The sequence below is a fragment of the Choloepus didactylus genome, chromosome 8 (assembly GCF_015220235.1).
Source record: "Choloepus didactylus isolate mChoDid1 chromosome 8, mChoDid1.pri, whole genome shotgun sequence".
NCBI classification, from domain to species: domain Eukaryota; kingdom Metazoa; phylum Chordata; class Mammalia; order Pilosa; family Megalonychidae; genus Choloepus; species Choloepus didactylus.
In genome coordinates, this window is record NC_051314.1 from 8,010,226 (window position 1) to 8,031,319 (window position 21,094).

At 41.1% G+C, this 21,094-nt stretch overlaps 2 pseudogenes; one reads left to right on the top strand and one right to left on the bottom strand.

Annotated features, from left to right (window-relative positions):
• Positions 1–21,094, top strand: part of LOC119542515 — a 230,353-nt pseudogene that overhangs the window by 103,455 nt on the left and 105,804 nt on the right.
• LOC119541529 lies at positions 427–20,798 on the bottom strand (annotated as a pseudogene).

Here is a 21,094-nt window from a genome sequence, read left to right on the forward strand (position 1 = left end):
GGAGAAATAGTTTACCAGATGTGACCCCCACCTGCCTGGAGACAACCATTCTGATTACATCATTATTACAACAGAATTGAACTCTGTTCAATTTCATGCCCTGTTAAATGAAAGGCTCACTCTGGCTCAAGCAGAAGAGCAAAAGAATCCTAAAATCCTGCAGATGAGGTGAACCTGTGGGAGGAGGAGCTGTGGGGTCATAAGTTCCTGTGGTGAATACCAGCCCTGCCCCTCAATGCCACATGGTCCTTGCTCACCTCTTGATACTTCCATTTCCTTATCTATAAAGTGGGAAAAGGTTTCCTATCTCAATTAGCAAATGCATGGGTTGAGAAAGAGTGGTGCAAAAGCTCTGAGTCCAGGTAGAGGTAACTGAGGTTCAATCTTTGCTTTCCAACTGCCAACAAGACAGCCTGCTAAAGTGGCTCATCTTGTATCCCAACCCATACCCTGCTTTTCCAAGAATCTAAAGGTGTCCAAATATCCTTGTAAGCATATGTCTCCAAGTTCCTGGAAGCAATTCAAATAAAGTAATTGCACAGAGGAATTTGTTAAGTGCCATTTATTAAACATCACTTCAAAACTGCAGAGATGCACTGAAGGACCATTCAAGTCCTGAACCTATCAGGTTCTCAGTGAAGCTGTGCTGGTTTGAATGTATTATGTCCCCCAAAATGTCCTTATCTTTGATGTGATCTTGTGTGGGCAGAGGTATCAGTGTTGATTAGATTGTAATTCTTTGAGAGTTTCCATGGAGATGTGCCTCACCCAACTTTGTGTGATGACTCTGATTGGATAGTTTCCATGGAGGTGTGAACCCACCCATTCAGGGTGGGTCTGAATTAGTTCACTGGAGCACTATATAAGCTCACAAAGTAGGAGTGAGCTTGCTACAGCCAAGAGGGACACTTTGAAGAATGCACAGGACCTGAGAAAGGAGCTGCAGATGAGAAACAGTTTGAAGGTGACTGTTGAAAGCAGACTTTTACTCCAAAGAACCTAAGAGAGGAAAAAATGCCCCAAAAGCAAGTCAGAGTGACCTTTTGGAGAGAAGCTGAAGCCTAGAGAAGAACATCCTGGGAGAAAGCCATTTTGAAACCAGAACTCTGGAGCAGATGCCAGTCACATGCCTTCCCAGCTAACAGAGATTTTCCAGACACCATTGCCCATCCTACTGATGGTACCAGATTGTTGATGCATTACCTTGCACACTTTATGGCCTTAAGACTGTAACTGTGTAATGAAATAAACCTGCTTTTATAAAAGCCAATCCATTTCTGGTGTTTTGTACTCTGGCAGCATTAGCAAACTAGAACAGAAGCTGAACAGAGGGTTTTGTGCTCCTGGGAGACTGCATTACCTCTAATCTGTGGGATGTGGCATGGATGTGACCTTGTCCATGGAGCCTACAGTAGAAGCCCAGGCAGAACAGGGCTTGTTTTTCTGGGATGGCATTTTTCCTGGGACAAGATTTCCTTTTGACATGTCAGGCCCTGTCAGTTATCACTGGTCCAAAAGCAGCTGCCTCTTCTGCTAACTGGATCACCCTCCCCTACTCCCTGCAGCCAAGAACAGCAACTGTGGGGTAAGGTCCTATTAATAACTGACTTCTATAAACCACACAAGAAAACCAGTTCTTTTGGACAGCCTTCCTTCTCTTTGGAGTTGTCAGATGTTAGTATGCAAAGTATTGCATAACCCTCTTTATCTCTCAGAGGACCAACTGTCAGTAAACATAGTCTATGTCTTCCTCTATTATCTTGGTGGAAGGCATGTTCAAAAAAAATCAAAGAGGTTGAACCACCAAATTCTGTGGTTCTTGACCATAGCCACAAATAATAATTTTTTTGTAACTTAAGAAAAAGATTGAAATTCTTAGGCTTCACTCCTGGCCAATGACACCAACAGACACTTAGAGTGGGGTCTGAGCTTCAGTTGTGTTCAAACATTCCCAGGTGATTCCAATGGGCAGCAGGATTGAGAATCTGTTAGTTTCTGGTACAAGCTATTTGTTTTTCACTTCATCTTTTCAATGACTATTTCTGTTCATTTGTATATAGAAAACTAGTATCTCCTTGCAGACAGGAAAGCAAAATAACTGTGTGCACACACACAGATGCTCACACTTACCACAAACAACTCTTTCATGCACCACTCACCTTGTGATCTGCAGGGAATAATGCTCTGAAGAAAAGGTAGGCATTTTCTGGTCAGAGAAACAGACTGAGCTTGCTGATGTTCACGTGAGGAAAGTTTGTGGACTTGACTTTGGGGCAGATATTGTGCTTCCCATAGAAGGGGGACACAGTGATGTTTGTTGTGGGCATCAGTGAAAGGCACACTGTCAGTCAGACCCCCATCCATGTATCACTGTTAAGGGAAGAAATCAGGATACATATTGCTGGAAGTTCCGGGCTAGAGTTTCATGTGTTTTCCTGGCTATGGATAAAGGCTTCTCAGAGTTGCCAGCAGATGATGCAGTTGGAGACTAGGGGCTTTGGAATCACACCTAGTCAACCTTTCAAGAAATCTTTACTGAGTACTTCCATGCTGGACACCAAGGTTGGCCTTGAGCTGTTGTGTAGTTTGTTCAGTGCACAAGGGTGCTTGGCCAAGAGGCAAGATGGAGGCTGGAGGCCACCCACCATCTGCTAGCCAAGTCCTAAGTCCAAGTGGGTGCCCACCCAAGTGCCTTTTATAATGTGCATAAAAGCAGTATATAAATGAGCAGCCCCGTGGGCACTGGGGAGAGAGTTTGTGGAGACCAGGCCTAGAAGAGACAGGTGGACATGGCTTCAAATACAAACGTCTTTGGTGCTTTGAAAAACTCTGTGAGTTTTTTCCCTCCATACCTTGAAAATGCAGATAGTCTTCTCCTTGAGAGATATCAAGACTTAAATGAAATAATAAATCTGTGACCCAGACAGACAACAAAACATGTCCTTTTATACTTTAGCTTCAGAAGTGGCATTTGAGCAAAATATGCTTGGGATGGCTTTTCCTCCTATATCCTAAATTGTCTTGTTTCCCATAGCCAAGATGGAATAGACAGGTGTTGCTATGATTTGGATAGAGTTTCTATCAGTGGAATTGGTGTATAGAATGATTCCCAAAACACAACCAGCTCACTTAATTGTCAGGATGCCCACAGAAGAATTATTTCAAAACACTAAAAAAATGGAACATGTTCTACCTTGCAAGTGGAGAAACTTTGTGGCAGAGCTTGGCTAAAAACATGTCCAGATAAGAACTAGCTATGACTAGTCATGCTTTGGTCATTAAAGGAGACTTCTCTGGAGTTCAAAAATTATCAGGTAGGCACACAGTAACATCTTCAAAACCATAGCCATACAATTTCTATGGAAGATGGAGGAAGGCATCAAAAATCTCACTGCCATAAAAAAACTTTGAACTAAATGTAAGAAATCTCTTTTAAGACAGAGGAGGGAGAAGACCATGTGGACTATATTTCATTTAAGGGATAAACCACAATCTAATTTCTTCCCCTTCCATTTTGAAGTTTTATCCACTAAAATTCTGAGTTTGCTCAGGGGACTCTCAAGAATGAACTGTTGTACTTTTCAGCAGGGCTTAAGTGAGTATACTAAATGGGTGATTGTGTAAAAGCTATGGCCAGAGAGGCCTGGAAGAAGGGAAAGGTAATAACATCATAACCTGCATTACCAAACTCTTATATGTGCCTGGCTCTGTGCAAAGCACTTTATCTGCCTTATTGCATTCAATTCCAAAACAAGTCTATGATATTGTGCTACAATGAACCCACATCTTACAAGTCAATCTCAGAAAGTTTAAGACACTTGTCCCATGTGGCCAAGCTCATAAGTGGGAGAGCAGGAATTCAGTTCTAGTTTTGTGTGTCATGCAGAGGCTGTGAAGATTTGGGACAGCCACATCCCCATGAAAGACCTGGGTTTCTTCCATATAAACAGAGAGGACAGTGCATCTGGGCACTGAGTGAAGCTCTGAGAGTGTAAATAAATGCCTCTGTTCTGCAGATGTTTGGCCTATACCTCTATTAACCTGTGAGCTGAGAGGCTCTCTAAAGTGTTTTCCTGCTCTTGGACAGTGAGATTTCATGACCTCTCCCTAGAACAGGGTTAACAGGTCTTCTTGATCTTGGTACTATGTCCATTTGGGTCATGTAAGCCTGTGGTGTGGGCTGTCCTGTGCCCTGCAGAACATTAAACAACATCCCCAGTCTCTGTTCTCAAGCTAGTAGCAGTCCCCCAGCTGTGACAACCAAGTGGCAATGGCAGTGTTGCAGAATCATCTCTGGTTGACAACCACTGCCTGGAAGAATGCTGTCATGTAGCCCAGCACAGACCCAAAGCCTAGTTCACAACCTGGAGATCAAATGGACTCCTGTTTCATTGTCCCCAGTATGGCCCAGGAATCATCCAGTGCACCTATTTGTTGAATTGAACCAAATCCCAATACTATCAGCAGCTTCTGATCGAAACCTTCAATTGGAAAGGACAAAGATCCTTGAAGGACTAAACTCTCAACCAGGTGGAAGAAAGAGAACTGAGCACTGGGCAGTCAGGGGCCATCAGCAGGAGGCTGCTGGGTACCTTGGTGCCTAGTTCTGGGGGAGATAAAAACATCCATGTGCATCCACTGGAAGAAGAAGGGACTGTGCCTGAGCCATGCCATGTTGTAGCAACACCAGGAGCCAAATCATGCTGGGGGACTCCGTGTAGGGCACTCCCTGGGGAGCCCTATGCTTGCCGGGACTGGGAGCAGAGGAGACCAGCTGCCCTCCACATGGACTAATTAGACCTCATCCTGTTTGGGGGTGGGGCACAAGCATCAGCCTTCCTGATTGTGGGCCTGGATTGTGGTCAGTCACTGGGTGTCCCTGATTCTCAGTTTTCCCACCAAGTCACATGGGATAAAAAATTACATGTCCTCCTTAAGTGAGAACTGAATAAGACAATGCCTATGTAATGTGTGCCTCTATTGAAGTGGGAAGAGAGAGGGTCTCTAAATTGCTTTCATGCCTTCAAACAATGGGATTTCATGAGTTCTCTCCTACTACAGGGTTTCTGCACCTTGGCATTTGGATCAGATAAATATGTGGTTGGGGCTGTCCTTGGCATGCCCTTTAGCATATTAAGCTGCATATTAACATTCTCAGTTTCCCTACCAGTAACATGGGATGAATAAATGCATCTCCCTTTAGTGGCATGGTGTTACGGTGCCCGCGAGTTAAGGTACGAGACAACCAAACAGAATTTAAAGAGCCTTTATTAGTTAGCCAGCTGGCGGCTGCCACCTGTCACTCCGTGCAGGGAGTTTGGTAAGCAGCAGCTGCCCGACCAGAGAGTGCTTGAGACTTATATAGGCAGAAATCACATCCTGAAAATGCAAGCAAGCTACTTTGACAAAAGCAGAGTTGGTGGTTAATTAATGGGTGCTTAAGATCTTTAGCAGCCTTGAGAAATTTTCTCAAGGCTGGTGCAATGGTTAATTATTGGAATGGTTACGCTTGGCTAATGCATACATCCGCAAGTCTCACTCCCTAAAACGGCACAGTTTCACTCCCTTCCTCTCAAGGCTTTAATGTTTACTTTGCAGTCATTATCGGTTGAGGGGGAAGGGGACTCTCTTGTTACAGATTAAGAGGAGGGAGCCCACTTCACAGTTTCCCTGCCAGTAACATGGGATGAATAAATGCATCTCCCTTTAGTGGCATGGAATGAATAAGATAATTCCTATGAAAGAGAGTCAAACCTCACTACTCATGGATTCCTGTTCCTGGCACTTTTGTGGTCATTTGTAGATATGCATAGAGAAGGCAAATTGACCATGTGCATGTTCCCAAGCTGAGGTTGAGGAAGCTGGCACTCAGCCTTCTTGCCTCAGCTTTCATAGTGTATTCAACTGTCCTTACCACCGTGTATATAGGGCCGTGTTTTCTTTTTATTTTTGTCCATTTTCTGGGTGTTTCCTCTTAAAAGGCCCCCAGCATAGTGCTGAAGTGCTGAGTGCTCAAGTGTTCTTGAGTGCAAGAAAGCTGCAATGTGCCTTTTGGAGAAAATGCATTTCTTCCACAAGCTTTATTCCAGCCTGAATTCAAGTGCTGTTGGTTGTGAGTTCAGTGTTAATGAACCAATACCTTGTTTAAAGGACTCCAATTACCTGCACCCTCCCCATGGGGTTGATGATTAAACTTCCTTAAATTTATATTCAGAGGCCTTGTACAAATGCTGCTCTAAAATGTCCTGAAAGCAATAGTATTATTTGTAGATTGGTCTCAAGGGGGACAGTCTTCAAAAGGCAGTGAATCAGAGAATTTCCAGGGAACCACTGTATGTAAGTTTAAGGAGGAAGCAAAAGGGATAAGGTGGCTTTAAACAGAAAGACACATAAAACAAGGTTGAGTGGTTGTTATAGCCAGAGGCTCCCAGGAACCGATCTCTCCATTTCTTCTAGGGGCAGTGGTTTATTATTGCCCAGTCACTGCATGAGAGACTTCAAAGAATATAACTACTGTGAATGTTGAGACTTGAATATACTCTCATAATAGGTAGTTCATAAATGTGAGTTGTCTTTACAACTTGGTTCTGCTTATCTACAAACAGGATTTTATCAAATATTCTGCTACTCCTCCCATAAGTTCAGGGACATCTGTAAAATGCTAACATTTTAGAGAGTAAACTATGCCTTGCAACCCAAAGTGGCAAAACAAAGTAAGACAAAAACCTACATAAGGCCAGACTTTTTGGTTAAGAAAATATCTTTCTATTTCCTGTAAGAATCAAGCTATGCCTTACATGTGTAATGCATTGCAAAGCATCTTCTTATACTCTAATCAGGCCACTGGGAACCTATCTTTGATGCTTGGGTAGAGATAAATGAAATCAGCCAGCTTACCTGACAGGTACCCAGGTAATTAATTATACACAAAGTAGCATTTGTGGCTGAGGAGGCCAGAAAGGGGGCCAGCTGTGGTTTCTCCTGTGGAAGGTTGAGATGCACAAGGTTCTGCATCTGGGGACTAGGGTGGGATGGAAGGAGTAATCCCTGAGCCTGGTGCCTGGCAGGAAGGAGTTGTGCAATCACACCTTTAAAGGTAAGCCAGAGACCCTGAATCAGCACTAGGAAACCCTGTTAGACTTACCACACCTCTGAAGATAGGAAGAATTAAGCCACTGTAGAAAGGGTTGAAGCAGGAAAAAACCAAGACCTATGAAGACAAAAGGGTGTGACTCCAACAGCTGGAACAGAGTCTGCCTGCTTTTATTTCCCTGGGCCTCTTATAATCCTTTTCCAAACAAGCAGGCAACAAAGCCCAAAATTCTCTTTGCACAGAGGAGGTGCTTTGATCAATGGATTGAGTGAATGATGAACCAATGTAGGACTTGGATTTGAGGTATATGGGATTTCCATATGCATTCAGCTCCTTAACAATGCTGTGCTGGTCTTAAACTTCCAGCCTCTGTTTCCCATAAGAGAGCCATGCTGGCCACTAGAGACAGGACCAAGAGTTACTGGCTCACTGACAGATTGACAAGGGGCTAGACTTGGGGCTTCTCAAATGTCAGTGTTCATCAAAGCATCTGGAGAGCTTGCTGACACCGATTCTAGGCTCCACCCCTGAGATTCTGATATAGTGGTTCTGGGGTGGTTGCTGTAGAGTGTATATTTCTAAGAACCCCCAAGTGATGCTGCCACTGCTTCTTCAAGGACCAGACTTTGAGTCATACTGTGTTAGAGAGAATTAAGCAAAATGGGACACTGATTCATTGATAGCTACTCATTTGGGAATGGAAAAGTGCTGGCTGCCTAGCAAAAGCTTCTGGAAACAAGAGAGGACAAAACAGGGCTGCTGCTTCTGTGGGGGTGATTGCTGTCTTATACAATCCTGTTAGGCACCACCCAAATTAAATGGCATTTTGATATGCAGGTTATTGTCTCTGTGCTGGGCCCTGGGGACAGAGGCAAATAAGATATGCTCCCACACTTCTGGGGCCCCACACCAGAAGGTGCCCTCATAACAGAGCATGTATAGAATGTGTCAGGCTGAGGAACACACTGTGGAATTGTTCCCTGAAGGAGGTGTTTATGAGCTGAGTCTTGAAGGATGGATACAGATAATTTGAAATTGAAACTGTCCTGAAATATTCAGGATTTACAGATGTTACAGAACATAACACCTGAGACACACAGAGTGACACTGCTCTGGGTCATGCTCCAGATCACACACTGACAGGTTCCTTTGCATCTCCTGAGGCAAGGCAGGTAACCTACAACACCCCACTCTGTGTTACTTCCAAAACTAAACTTGACAACACCCAGAGAAGTAAACAGCTTATGTCTACAAGTTCATCTTTGGACTGAAAATCAGACACCAGAACATTTTCCCCATCAGACAATCTGGTAAGTGAGATGCACAGTTTCCCAGAGACAAGCTGGTGGACATTGTATGGGAGGTGTTCTTGGAGATACACTCTATGGTACTTGCTTATGTTGAAGGATGGGTGGAAGATGCTAAGTTTTCTTTTCCTGGTTCTCTGGACTAGGTCTCTCAGCATGTGCATAGTATATTCTGGTGGTAGGAGACAAACATAGAGAAGAATATACCACACTGGAGTCATGCTATGCTTTGTGGCAAGGCCAGGTGAAGCTGACATCAAGGAGACTTACAGCCTTTGTTTCCACCTTCATTTTCTAATATAGTATCCAGTAGCCATATGTGGCTAATGAACCCATGTTATGTGTCTAGTCCAAACTTAGATGTTTAAAATAGGCATCTTATTTCAAAGGCTCAGCAAGAAAAAAGGTCATAAGGGAGATGTAAAACATCCCCTGCAAAGTCCCCCCTTGGTATCCTCTTGCTTGGAACTCTGGAGGATGATAGAGACTGGAGAAGTATGCCCCAAACTCTGATCAAAGAAGAAGAAATGTAATCTCCATGATCAGATAGGTGTCCTTCTTGACATGCCAGTTCAGACCATGACCCTCATTGGTCCTGCACAGCTTGGGAGTCTCACTGAGGCAGCATGGCCCAGATTCTTCTGCCACAGGTGCAGAATATAGAGTCACTCACAGCAGTGAGTTAGAACCCCATGAAATCCATGCATAGGAACCCAAGTCTGCAGAGACCCAGGGGGCAACATAACCAGCTAAGGGACACCTGGAAACAAAATAAAAGTGAAATGTGGCAGATCTCTTGGAAAGAGGTGTACACACTGAGTCCAGACTCTGGTAAGAGAACTAAACTTTTCTTTACTGATCCACCTTTCTGGATTAACAACATCTGAGTCCCCAAGGTGGGATACTATAACACAGGAAACCAGAGGCAGAAAAGTCTTAAAGGAAAACAAAACAGTGGGAGGTGTAACTTAATTCCTGTATGATAGGACATGTCCCAGAATTAAAAATTGTAAGGAAAGATGCCACTGAAGAGGGAAAGAATTTAAGCAAATCATATTAACTTGAGAGACAATTGTGTACAAAAACATCAGAATGGATAATGCTTCATGGAGAAGAAAGGGAGGAAATGAAGCTTTTTCCTGGACATGAAACCAATGCATGGAAAGAGCAATTTTAAAAATTGTACCTAATATCCAGGGTGAGATTAAGATGAAGAAGGCCTGAGAAAATGTGAACAGATTAATAGGTGCTTCTCAAAAGGACAAGAATGAGTTGGACCAGTCTTCAAAGAAGAGCCTTAACACAAAGCTAATCACCCATAAAACCCTGGAGAAAAAGGAGAAATTGAGATTCAGAGTTGACACATCAAAATAGTCATATTCCAAGACTTCAGCAAAAAATTATAAGCCATTCTAAGAAGCAGGAAGATATGGCTCAGTCAAGGGAACAAATGAAATCTTCAGAGGAGACACTGTATTTGGAAGAACTAATCAAGCAAGTTCAAACAGATGTCCTAAATCATTTCAAGGAGATGAAGGAAAATATGTATATGGAGCTAAAAGATATTAAAAAGACAACGTGTGTGCATAAAGAAGAATTCAGAAGTTTAAAATGGAACACAACAGAAATTATGGGGATGAATGGCACCATAATGAAGAGTAAAAATACACTAGAAGAGGAGAAAGAAGATGGTGGCATAGAGAGGAGTGGAAGCTGTTTAATCCCCCAGAACAACTAACAAACAGTCAGGAACAACTAGAAAACAATCTGGAATAACTGCGGGGGGACAAATGTGACCATCCTCTCATCATACACCAACCTGAATTGGAAGGAATGCCCAAGATCACAGCATAAAATCTGTAAGTAAAAACTGCAGACCCAATCTGGGAGCCCCCTCTCCCCATGGCCTGAACTGGAAAGCCTGGTGGTGCTAGAGACAATACTCTACCAAACCACAAAGCCTTGTGGTGCTAGAAAGCAGCACTCTCCCAAACTGCAAAGCCTCTCTGTGCTAGAGAGCAGCATTCTCTGAGCTAGTGAAAATAGCTCAGCTGAGCTCATACTGGGGTTTTAATTAGCACATGTGGACTGCTCAATACAAGTTATGAATCCCCAACAAGCAGACAGAGGCTTTTGGTGATGACTGACCTTGGAGAGCTGGAAGTCCTCTCTGGGAAGGAGGAGGAGCCCAGAGGACTGAGTGCTGTCTCTGGCCAATGGGTGAAACTGAGGGGGGCCACAGACTGACCCTGAAGGGGGTCTTTATGTCCCTTTTTGGCTCAGCAGAGAAAGCCTCAGCCATTTTCAATTCCCAGTGCTCAGACCCAGACAAGGGTGGAGATAGCAGAATCAGAGACTATTCAAATGCAAATGACATCTCCCCTAGGGTACATCTTCCCTAAGAGGAAAGAGGCAGTGCCAAGCTCTACTACTAACCTTCCATTCAGGACAAAACCTCAGAGCCTGGGGGAAAAGAGCCATGGGCCACAACTCCTTACATCAGTCTCGAGCTACAGGTTGACACATTCCACCTGCTGGGCAGAAAATCACAGTGACCTGAGGCCTCACAGTGTGCATCAATCTTTGAAGACATCCTCAGGGAGACCTGAAGCTATTGCTCCCTTCCAAGACCTGAGCTCATTCTGGTCTAGGAAAACTGATTGGTGTAACCAAGGAGGCCAGATGCCTAGACAATAGAAAACTACAACTGACACTTGGAGGGGCAAAGTTATGTCCCAGTCAAAGGAACAAACTTACACTTCTACTGAGATACAGGAATTTAAACAACTAGTGTTGGATCAATTCAGAAAGTTTAGGGAAGATATGGCAAAAGCAATGAAACATATAATAAAAACACTGGGCATACATAAGGTAGAAATTGAAAGTTCAAGAAAACAACTGACAGAATCTATGGAAATGAAAGGCACAACACATGAGATGAAGGAAACAATGGAGACACACAATAGCAGATCTCAAGCAGCAGAAGAAAACACTCAAGAACTGGAAAATAAGTCACCTGAAAGCCTACACACAAAAGAACAGATGGAGAGAAGAATGGAAAAATATGAGCAAGATCTCTGGGAACTTAAGGACAAAATGAAATGCAGGAATGTACATGTCATTAGTGTCCCAGAAGGAGAAGACAAGGGAAAAGGGACAGAAGCTCTAATAGAGGAAATAATCAATGAAAATTTCCCATCTCTTATGAAAGACATAAAATTACAGATCCAAGAAGTGCAGCATACCCCAAACAGAATAGGTCCAAATAGGCCTATACCAAGACACTTAGTAATCAGATTATCAAATGTGAAAGGTAAAAAGAGAATCCTGAAAGCAGCAAGAGAAAAGCAATCCATCACATACAAGGGAAGCTTGATAAGACAATGTGTGGATTTCTCAGCAGAAACCATGCAGGAAAGAAGGAAGTGGGGTGATATATTTAAGATACTTAGAGAAAAACCACCAACCAAGAATCCTATATCCAGCAAAACTGCCCTTTAAATATGAGAGAGAGCTTAAAATATTCTCTGACAAACAGACAATGGCAGAGTTTGTGAACAAGATACCTGCTCTACAGGAAACACTAAAGGGGCCACTACAGACAGAAAGGAAAAGACAGGAGTGAGTGGTTTTGAGCACGATTTTGGGAGATAGCACAACAATATAAGTACACTGAAGATGACTGTGAGTATGGTTGAAAGAGGAAGGTTATGAGCATGTGATACACCAGAAGGAAAGAGGAAAGATAAAGACAGGGACTGTAAAACTCAGTGAAACCTAGGGTGCTCAATGATTGTAATAAAAGGTACAAATATGTTTTTACATAAAGTAGAACAAATGAATGTCAACACTGCAAGTGTTAAAAATGGGGTTGGATTGGGGGAAAAGTACAATCAATGCAAACTAGATACTACAGTTAATAGAAACATTGTATTATGCTTCCTTTAATAAAATACAGGCAATATACCAAAGCTAAATTCATATGGGGGGACACGGGAGAAGGGTATGGGACTTTTGGCATTGGTGATGTTGTGTCTCTTTATTCTACTTTAGTTTAATGCTATCTTTACTTTTGATTCTTCCTAGCTGTCATGTTTTTTTCTTTTTTTTCCACTCTTCCTTTTTTTTCTTTTTCTCCTGTCTCTCTACCTTCTTTGACTCTTCCTCCTCCTTCATGGAAGAAATGGAGATGTCATTATACAAATAGTGGTAATGGTGGTGAATACATAAATACATGACTATCCAGGGAACCATTGATTGTTTACTTAGGATGGAATGTATGGTGCGTGAACAAAACTGTCTTAAAAAAATGGGTTGATGAAGAAATCTTGAGCACACTATATTGAGTGAAATAAGACAGACACATAAGGACAAATATTGCAGGGTCTCACTGATATAAACTAATTATAATATGTAAACTCATAGACATGAAATGTAAGTTATCAGGATATAGAATGAGGCTAAAGAATGGGGAGTGGTTGCTTATTATGAGCAGAATGTTAAACTAGGGTGAACTTAAACATTTGGAAATGGACAGAGGTGATAGTAGTACATTGTGAGATAACAGTGCTGAATGGTATGTGAAGGTGGTGGAAAGGGGAAGCTCAGAGTCATGTATGTCACAAGAAGAAAAGTTGGAAGTTAAAAGTTGGGAATGTGTTAAACTGTGAATCTTGTGGTGGACAATGTCTGTGATTAACTGTACAAATATAAGAAATCTCTCCCAGTAACTAGAACAAATGTATGACACTATAGCTAGAAGTTAATAATAAAGAGGCATACAGGAAAAAAATATATACCTATTGCAAACTATATACTACAGTTAGTAGTATTTTAGCATTCTTTCATCAGCAGTAACAAATGTACTATACCAATACTATGAACCAATAATGGAGGGGGCATTGTTAGGGTTATGGGAGGATTTGAGTTTCCTTTTTTTGTGTGTCTTTATTTCTCTTCTGGAGTAATGAAAATGTAAAATGAAAAAAAATTAACTGTGGTGATGGATGCACAGCTGTGAGATGATACCATCAGCAAGTGATTGTACACTTTGGATCTTTGGATAATTGTATGGTATGTGAAGAATCTCAATAAAAATGGAAAAAAATACACTAGAGAGAAGAGGGGCAAGATGGCAGCATAGACAGGTGTGGCATTTAGTTAGTCCCCTGGAGCAACTAGTAAGCAACCAGGAACAACTATTAAATAATCTGGATCTACTGCTGGGGGACAACCATGACAGTCCACACATCAGGCACCATCCTGGATTGGGAGCAATGGCTGAGATCCCAGCACAAAATCTGTAAGTAAAAACTGCAGAACCACACTGTGATTCCCCTCCCAACACAGCAGGCTGAGCTGCAAGACCTTGCTGTGGGAGAAAGCAGCATTCCCAGAGCACACGAATATAGCTCAGCCTACCTCCAACTGGAGTTTTAATTAACAAATGTGGACTGCTGAATACAAGCTACAAACATAGATAAACCCCTAACAAGCAGCAAAGTACCCTGAGGCAGCTACCAGTGGAGAGGAGGTGGGGCTGAGAAAAAAACTAATTTTTTTAGAAAAAGAAAAATACAGAGGCTTTTTAAGATGACTGACTTTAAAGAGCTAGAAAATGCCTGTACCCCAGGAAAGGGAGTCCATAAGAGCAGGTGCTCTCTCTGACCAATGGGCAAAACTGGAGGGCCATGTACTGGCTCTGAAAGGGGGTTTTCTTTCCCTTTTTTCTCTCTCTCAAACTGAGTGGAGAGAGCCTCAGCCATTTTCAGTTCACAGTGCTCTGACTCAGACAGGAGTGGAGTTAACAGAGTTAGGGAGACAAAGGAGTACTTCAAATGCAGAAGATAGAGCTTCTTAGGGGCTGTATCTTCCCTAAAAGGAAGGAGATGGGGCCCAGCTCTAGTGCTGGCCCTCCTTTCAGAACTCAGACTCCAGGGCCTGGGGGGAAACTATCGAAACAGAAACCACCTAAGCAGGGATTTAAAGGGGCCACACCTCCTTATACCAGTTGGGAGCAACAGGCTGACAGGTGCCACCTGCTGGGCAGGTTAGGAAAAGCATGGCAGCTAGAGATCTCACAGGAATATCTGTCAATCTTCTAAGACACACCCTCAGGGAAACTTGACACTGAATGTGGTCCCATTCCGAGACCTGAACCCGTTCTGGCCTGGGAATCTCTGATTGGGGTAACCAAGGAAACCAGATGCCTAGACAAAGAAAACCACAAATTACATGAGGAAAAACAAAGATATGGCCCCATCAAAGGAACAGACTTACACCTCAATTAAGATACATTTGAGATACTGTGCCACTTTAATGAAACAATCAACTAAATATTTTCAAAGTAATATGTTAAATCAATTCAAACACCAAGTCAATAAGTTGAGTGAAGATGGGGCAAAAGAGATGAAGGATATAAAGAAAACACTGGGTGAACATAAGGTAGAAATTGAAAGTTTGAAAAACAACTGGCAGAATCTATGGAATTGAAAGGCACAACACAGGTGATGAGAAACACAATGGAGACATACAACAGAAGATTTAAAAAGGCAGAAGAAAACACTCAGGAACTGGAAAACAAGACACCTGAAATCCTACACACAAAAGAACAGATAGGGAAGGGAAGGGAAAATATGTGCAACAGCTCAGGGAATTGAATAACAACATGAAGTGCATGACGGTATGTGTCATGGGTGTCTCAGGAGGAGAAGAGAAGGGAAAAGGGGAAGAAGCAGTAATAGAGGAAATAATCAATGAAATTTTCCCATCTCTTAAGAAAGACATAAAATTAAAGATCCAAGAAACACAGTGTACCCCAAACAGAATAGATCTGGATAGACCTATGCCAAGATGCTTAATAATCAGATTATCAAATGTCAAAGGCAAAGTGAGAATCCTGAAAGCAGCAAGAGAAAAGCAATCCATCACGTACAAGGGAAGCTTGATAAGGCTATGTGTGGATTTCTCAGTAGAAACCATGGAGGCAAGAAGAAAGTGGTGTGATATATTTAAGATATGAAAGAGAAAAACGGCCAAGCAAGAATTCTATATCTGGCAAAACTGTCCTTCAAATATGAGGGAGAGTTTAAAATATTCACTTATAAACAGACAATGTGAGAGTTTGTGAACAAGATACCTGCTCTACAGGAAATACTAAAGGGAGCACTACAGAAAGATAGGAAAAGAGAGAAGTGAGAGGTTTGGAGCACAATTTTGAGTGATGGTAGCCAAACAATGTAAGTACACTGAACAAAGATGATTGTGAGGATGGCTGAATGAGGCAAATTAGGAGCATGTGGGACACCAGAAGTAAAGAGGAAAGATAAAGACTGGGACTGTAACTCAGTGAACTCTAGAGTGTACAAAAACTGTGCTGAAATGTACAAATATGTTTTTACATGAGGGAGAACAAATGAATGTCAACATTTCTAAGTGTTTAAAATGGGGTGGTATTGGGGAAAAAAATACAATCACTGCAAACTACAGATTATAGCTAACAGAAACATTGAATTATGCTTCCTTTAATGTAACAAAGACAATATACCAAAGCTAAATACCTATAAGACGGGATATATAAGGGAGAGTTATGGGACTCTTGGCATTGGTGATGTTGTTTGACTCTTTTATTGTAGTTTAGTTTAATTCTGTCTTTCCTTTTGTTGCCTTTTAGCTGTCCTTTTTTTTTCTTTCTTTTTCTTTTATCTCTCTACCTTCTTTGACTCTTCCTCCTTCTTTGTGGAAAAAATTGAGATATCCTTATATAGACATTGCTGACGGTGGTGAATGCAAAAATATGCGACTATACAGGGAACCATTGTTCACTTAGGACTGAATGTATGGTGGGTGAAGAAAACCATCTTAAAAAAACAGGTTGATGAAGAAACCTTGAGGGCACTATATTGAGTGAAATAAGTCAAACACAAAAGGACAAATATTGTATGGTCTGACTGATATGAACTAATTATAATACGTAAACTCTTAGACATGAAATGTAAGTTACCAGAACATAGAATGAGCCTAAAGAATGGGGAGCAGTTGCTTATTATGAGCAGAATGTTTAACTGGGTTGAATTTAAGTGTTTGGAAATGGACAGAGGTGATGGTAGCACATTATTGTGAGAATAAGTAACAGTGCTGAATGGTGTGTGAAGGTGGTGGAAAGAGGAAGCTCAGAGTCACATATGTCTCCAGAAGGAAAGCTGGAGGTTAAAATATGGGATTGTATAAAAGAGTGAATCTTGTGGTGGACAATGTCTGTGATTAACTGTACAAATATTAGAAATCTCTTTCTTGACCCAGAACAAATGTATGACACTACAACTAGAAAATAATAATAGAAAGGCATATAGGAAAAATATATATGCTTTTGCAAACTATATACTAAAGTTAGTAGCATTTTAACATTCTTTCATCAACAGTAACAAATGTACTATAACAAAACTATGACTCAATAATGGAGGGGGGATTACAGGAGGATTTGGGTTTCCTATTTTTTTGGTCTTTACTTCTTTTCTAGAGTAATGAAATGTTCTAAAAACTGAGAAAAAAATTAACTGTGTTGATAGATGCAGAGCTGTCTGATGGTACTGTGAGCAATTGATTGTATACTTTGGATGATCATATGGTATGTGAACAATTGCAATAAAGTTGAATTAAAAAAATACCCTAGAGACATCCTACAGCAGATTTGAACTGGCAGAAGAAAGAATCAGTGAGCTAGAAGACAGGAAAATCACAGTCATACAGTCAGAGGAGCAGACAGAAAATGCATCAAAAACTTGAGCAGTGTCTCAGGGATTTGAAGCACACAAATAAGTGTGTTATATTTGTCCCAAAAGGAGAAAAGAAAGGGGAAAGAGATAAAGACTATTTCAGGAAATGATGAGTGAAAATTCCCTAACTTTTACAAAAGATCTAAATATACAAGTCCAAGAAGTAGGACATACTCCAAACAGAATAAATCCTAATGGTCCTACTCTGAGACACATACTAATCAGAATGTCAAATGCCAAAGAGAGGGAGGGAGTTCTGAAAGCAGGAAGAAGGAAGCAATTCATTGTATACAAGGGATATCAATAAGACCAAATGCCCATTTCTCAGAATCCATGGAGTTAAAAAGGAAATGGTAAGTTATTTTCAGGGTACTTAAAGAGAAAAATCGTTAAGGTGAAAGTTCTTTATGTGACAAAATTTTCCTTCAAAGATGAAAGATAAGAATATTCCCAGATAAACAGAAAGAGTCAGATCAATAACAAAAGACCTGCCCTACAGAGTTATTAATGGGAATTCCACAGTTTGAAAGAAAAGAAAGGAGAAAAATGGCATGGAGTAGTAGTTTTACTTAAAGGGTAAATGTAAAACCCAGTCATGCTCTATCCTTAATATACAATTCTACTCTTTAATTCCTATAAGACTCAGAATACAATTTAGCAATTGTATGATAATGGACCCACAAGCTATAAAGAGGTAATGTGGACCAAAACAAACTAAAGAGGGGAAACAGATGGGTATAGGAGCAGAGAATGTGTATGCCATCCAAGGTAAATTGGTATCCTCTAAATTTAATAGCTTATAGATGTAGGTTGAATAGTATAAACCCCAGGGTAACCACATAGAAAATATTTTAAAAATGCATAGAACCAGAAATGAAAAAGGAGTAAGTCAGATATATCACATAAGATCAAGTCTACAGAAAATGAGGTTGCAATAATGGAATGGAGAGATACAAAAGATATGCCATACAAAACCCAAAGGATAAAATGGCCAAAATAAGTACTGTCTTTACAGTAATAAACCTGAATGTTAATGGATTAATCTTGCCAAACAAAAGACACAGATTGGCACAATGAATGAAAAACAATGATCCAACTTTATGATGTTTACAACAGATTTATCTTAGAAAGAAAGACATGACTCAGTTGAAAGTGGAAGGATGGAAAAAAATATTCCATGTAAATAGTATGCAAGGAAGAGCTGGGGTAGGTCTACTAACATCAGACAAAATACACTTTAAGACAGAAACTGTTAGACAAAGAAGGACACTATGTATTAACAAAAGGGACAATCTACCAGGAAGAAATAACTGTTATAAATATTTATGCACCTAATCACATTGCCTCAAAATTCATGAGGCAACCCTTGCAAATTGAAGGGAGAAATAGACAATCTCTAAATTAATACTTGAAGTATTCAGTTCAGCATTCTCATTGATAGGCCATGAAGAAGAAGATCAATAATGAAACAGAGAACTTGAATAATATGGTAAATGAACTAGTCCTAACAGTCACATACAGAATATTGTACCCCTAAAAAGCAGGATATACATTCTTCTCCATTGCACATGGATCATTCACCAGGTCAGACCACATATTGGGTCACAGAACAAGTCTCAATAAACTTAAAAAATTGAAACTATACAAAGCATCTTCTCTGATCATAGTGGAATGGAATTGGAAATCAATAACAGGCAAGCACCTGGAAAATCTACAAATATACAGAAGTTAAAGAACACACTCTAAAAAATGGTGAGTCAAAGAAGAAATTCTAAAGGAAATTAGTAAATATCTTGAGTTGAATAAAGATAAAGATAAACCACAAGAAAAGAAAATTACAGACCAAGCAAAGAAGCAAGAATCCTCCACAGAATACTTGAGGATCAAATCTAATAGCACATTGAAAGAATTATACAGCATGTTCAAATGGGTTTTACCCCAGGTATGCTAGGGTTGCTCAGCATCATTAATCAATTAATGTGATATACTACATTAAGAGAATAAATGGGGAAAAATGCATGATCATCTCAATTGATGCAGAAAAGGCATTTGTCAAAATCCATTCTTTTCTTGATAAAAAATACTTAGTAAAATAGGGATAGAAGGAAACTTCCTCAAAGTGATAAAGAGAATATATGAAAATCCCACAGCTGACATCATACTCAATGGTGAAAGACAGAAAGTTTTCCCTCTAAGATATCAAACAAGACAAGGAAACTCACTGTTATCACTGTTAATCAACACCTTACTGGAAGTTTCAGCCAGGGCAATTATGCAAGAGAAAAAAATAATAAAAATCATCCAGATTGGAAAGAAAGAATTAAAGTTTCCACTCTTTGCAGATGGCATGATACTATATATCAAAAATTCTGAAAAATCTACAACAAAGCTACTAGAGTTTACAAATGAATTCAGCAAAATGCTAGCCTTTAATATCAACACACAAAAATCAATAGTGTTTCTAGACTAATAATGAAAGATCTGAGGAGGAAACCAAGAACATAATTCCATTTACAGTAGCAACTGAAAGAATCAAGTGACTAGGAATAAATTTAACCAAGGATGTTAAAGACACGTACATAGAAAACTGCAAAAATATTGCTAAGAATAATCAAGGAAGACCTAAAAAATAGAAGGACGATTCCAAGTTCATGGATTGGAAGACTGGAAATTGTTAAGATCTCAATTCTACCCAAAATAATTCACCAATTCATCTCAATCCTGATCAGATTCCAGCAGCCTACTTTGCAGAAATGGAAAAGCCAGTTCTCAAATTTGTTTGGAAGGGCATTGCGTGTTAAAAAGCTGAAATTATCTTGAAAAAGAATAAATTTGGAGGACTCACACTGCACGAATTTTAAGTTTACTATATTTAAAGCTTATTATATTTATTATTATATTATGTTTGTTATATTTTAAAGCTTATTATATTTTGGATGCATTGGGTTAAACAAAATATACTATTAACATTAGTTTCACCTGCATCTTTTAGTATTTTACTTTTGTCAGTGTGGCCACTAGAACATGTGCAGTTATCCACATGGCCTGCACTGTATTTGTATTAGACAGGGCTGCTCTGGCTCTTCCCACAGGAACTAGCCCCCACTTCCACAGGCCCAGGTAAGCTTCCCCCCAACCCCATTCCCCACAAGCCAGAAGCTAGGGACTCTTCCGCAGCAGAGCTTCGTTTAGCACAGCAGGGTGCAGGAGAAAGAACGCAGGCTTGTTAGGATATAGGTTCCACAAGCTTATTAGCTGAGTGCACACAGCAAGTGATGTCACCATCTTTCTAAGGTTCAGATGGCCTCTTTAAGATGGGACAATATTTATCTACTGTTTGGGGTCAGAAAGGATTAGATAAGATGCTGTCTGTAAGGTGCTTGACTCAGAGGGGGCTACTTGTCAGTAACTGGTGCTAACCGAAAGCTTCTGATGCCAGTTGACTGGGCATGGTGCACGTTCAGCGCAGTGCACCGCCCCAGCAGAGGCGCCAAAGAACATGCGGGCGTCGCGGAGGAGGTGCGGGGCGCGCTCGCTCAAGCAGCGGGTCACCCCGACGTGGTAGAGACCCAGGAAGCCGCAGCCCGCGAAGGACAGGCTCCAGCCGCGCTCGGGGTCGTCCATGACGGCGGCTGTCGATCCCGGGGTCACGGCCGCTGCTGCTCTGTCGGGTGTTGGCGTGGTCTGAGCCCCGCATCCCCACTGCGGTCCACAAATTCTGGGGCCCTGGCTGGCCCCGCCCCACCTACTCGCCCCATGCGAATGAGCTCCAGGCCCCTCTCCGAAGCCGGGAGAGTATTTCTCTAACTCCAAGGATAAGGAAGCTCCTGGAGACAAATGCTTTGCCTTTGATCCCCTAACTTAGGGAGGAAGTCTCAGTTGGCGCCACTGGATTCTTAGTGTGTCTTTGACACTTGATA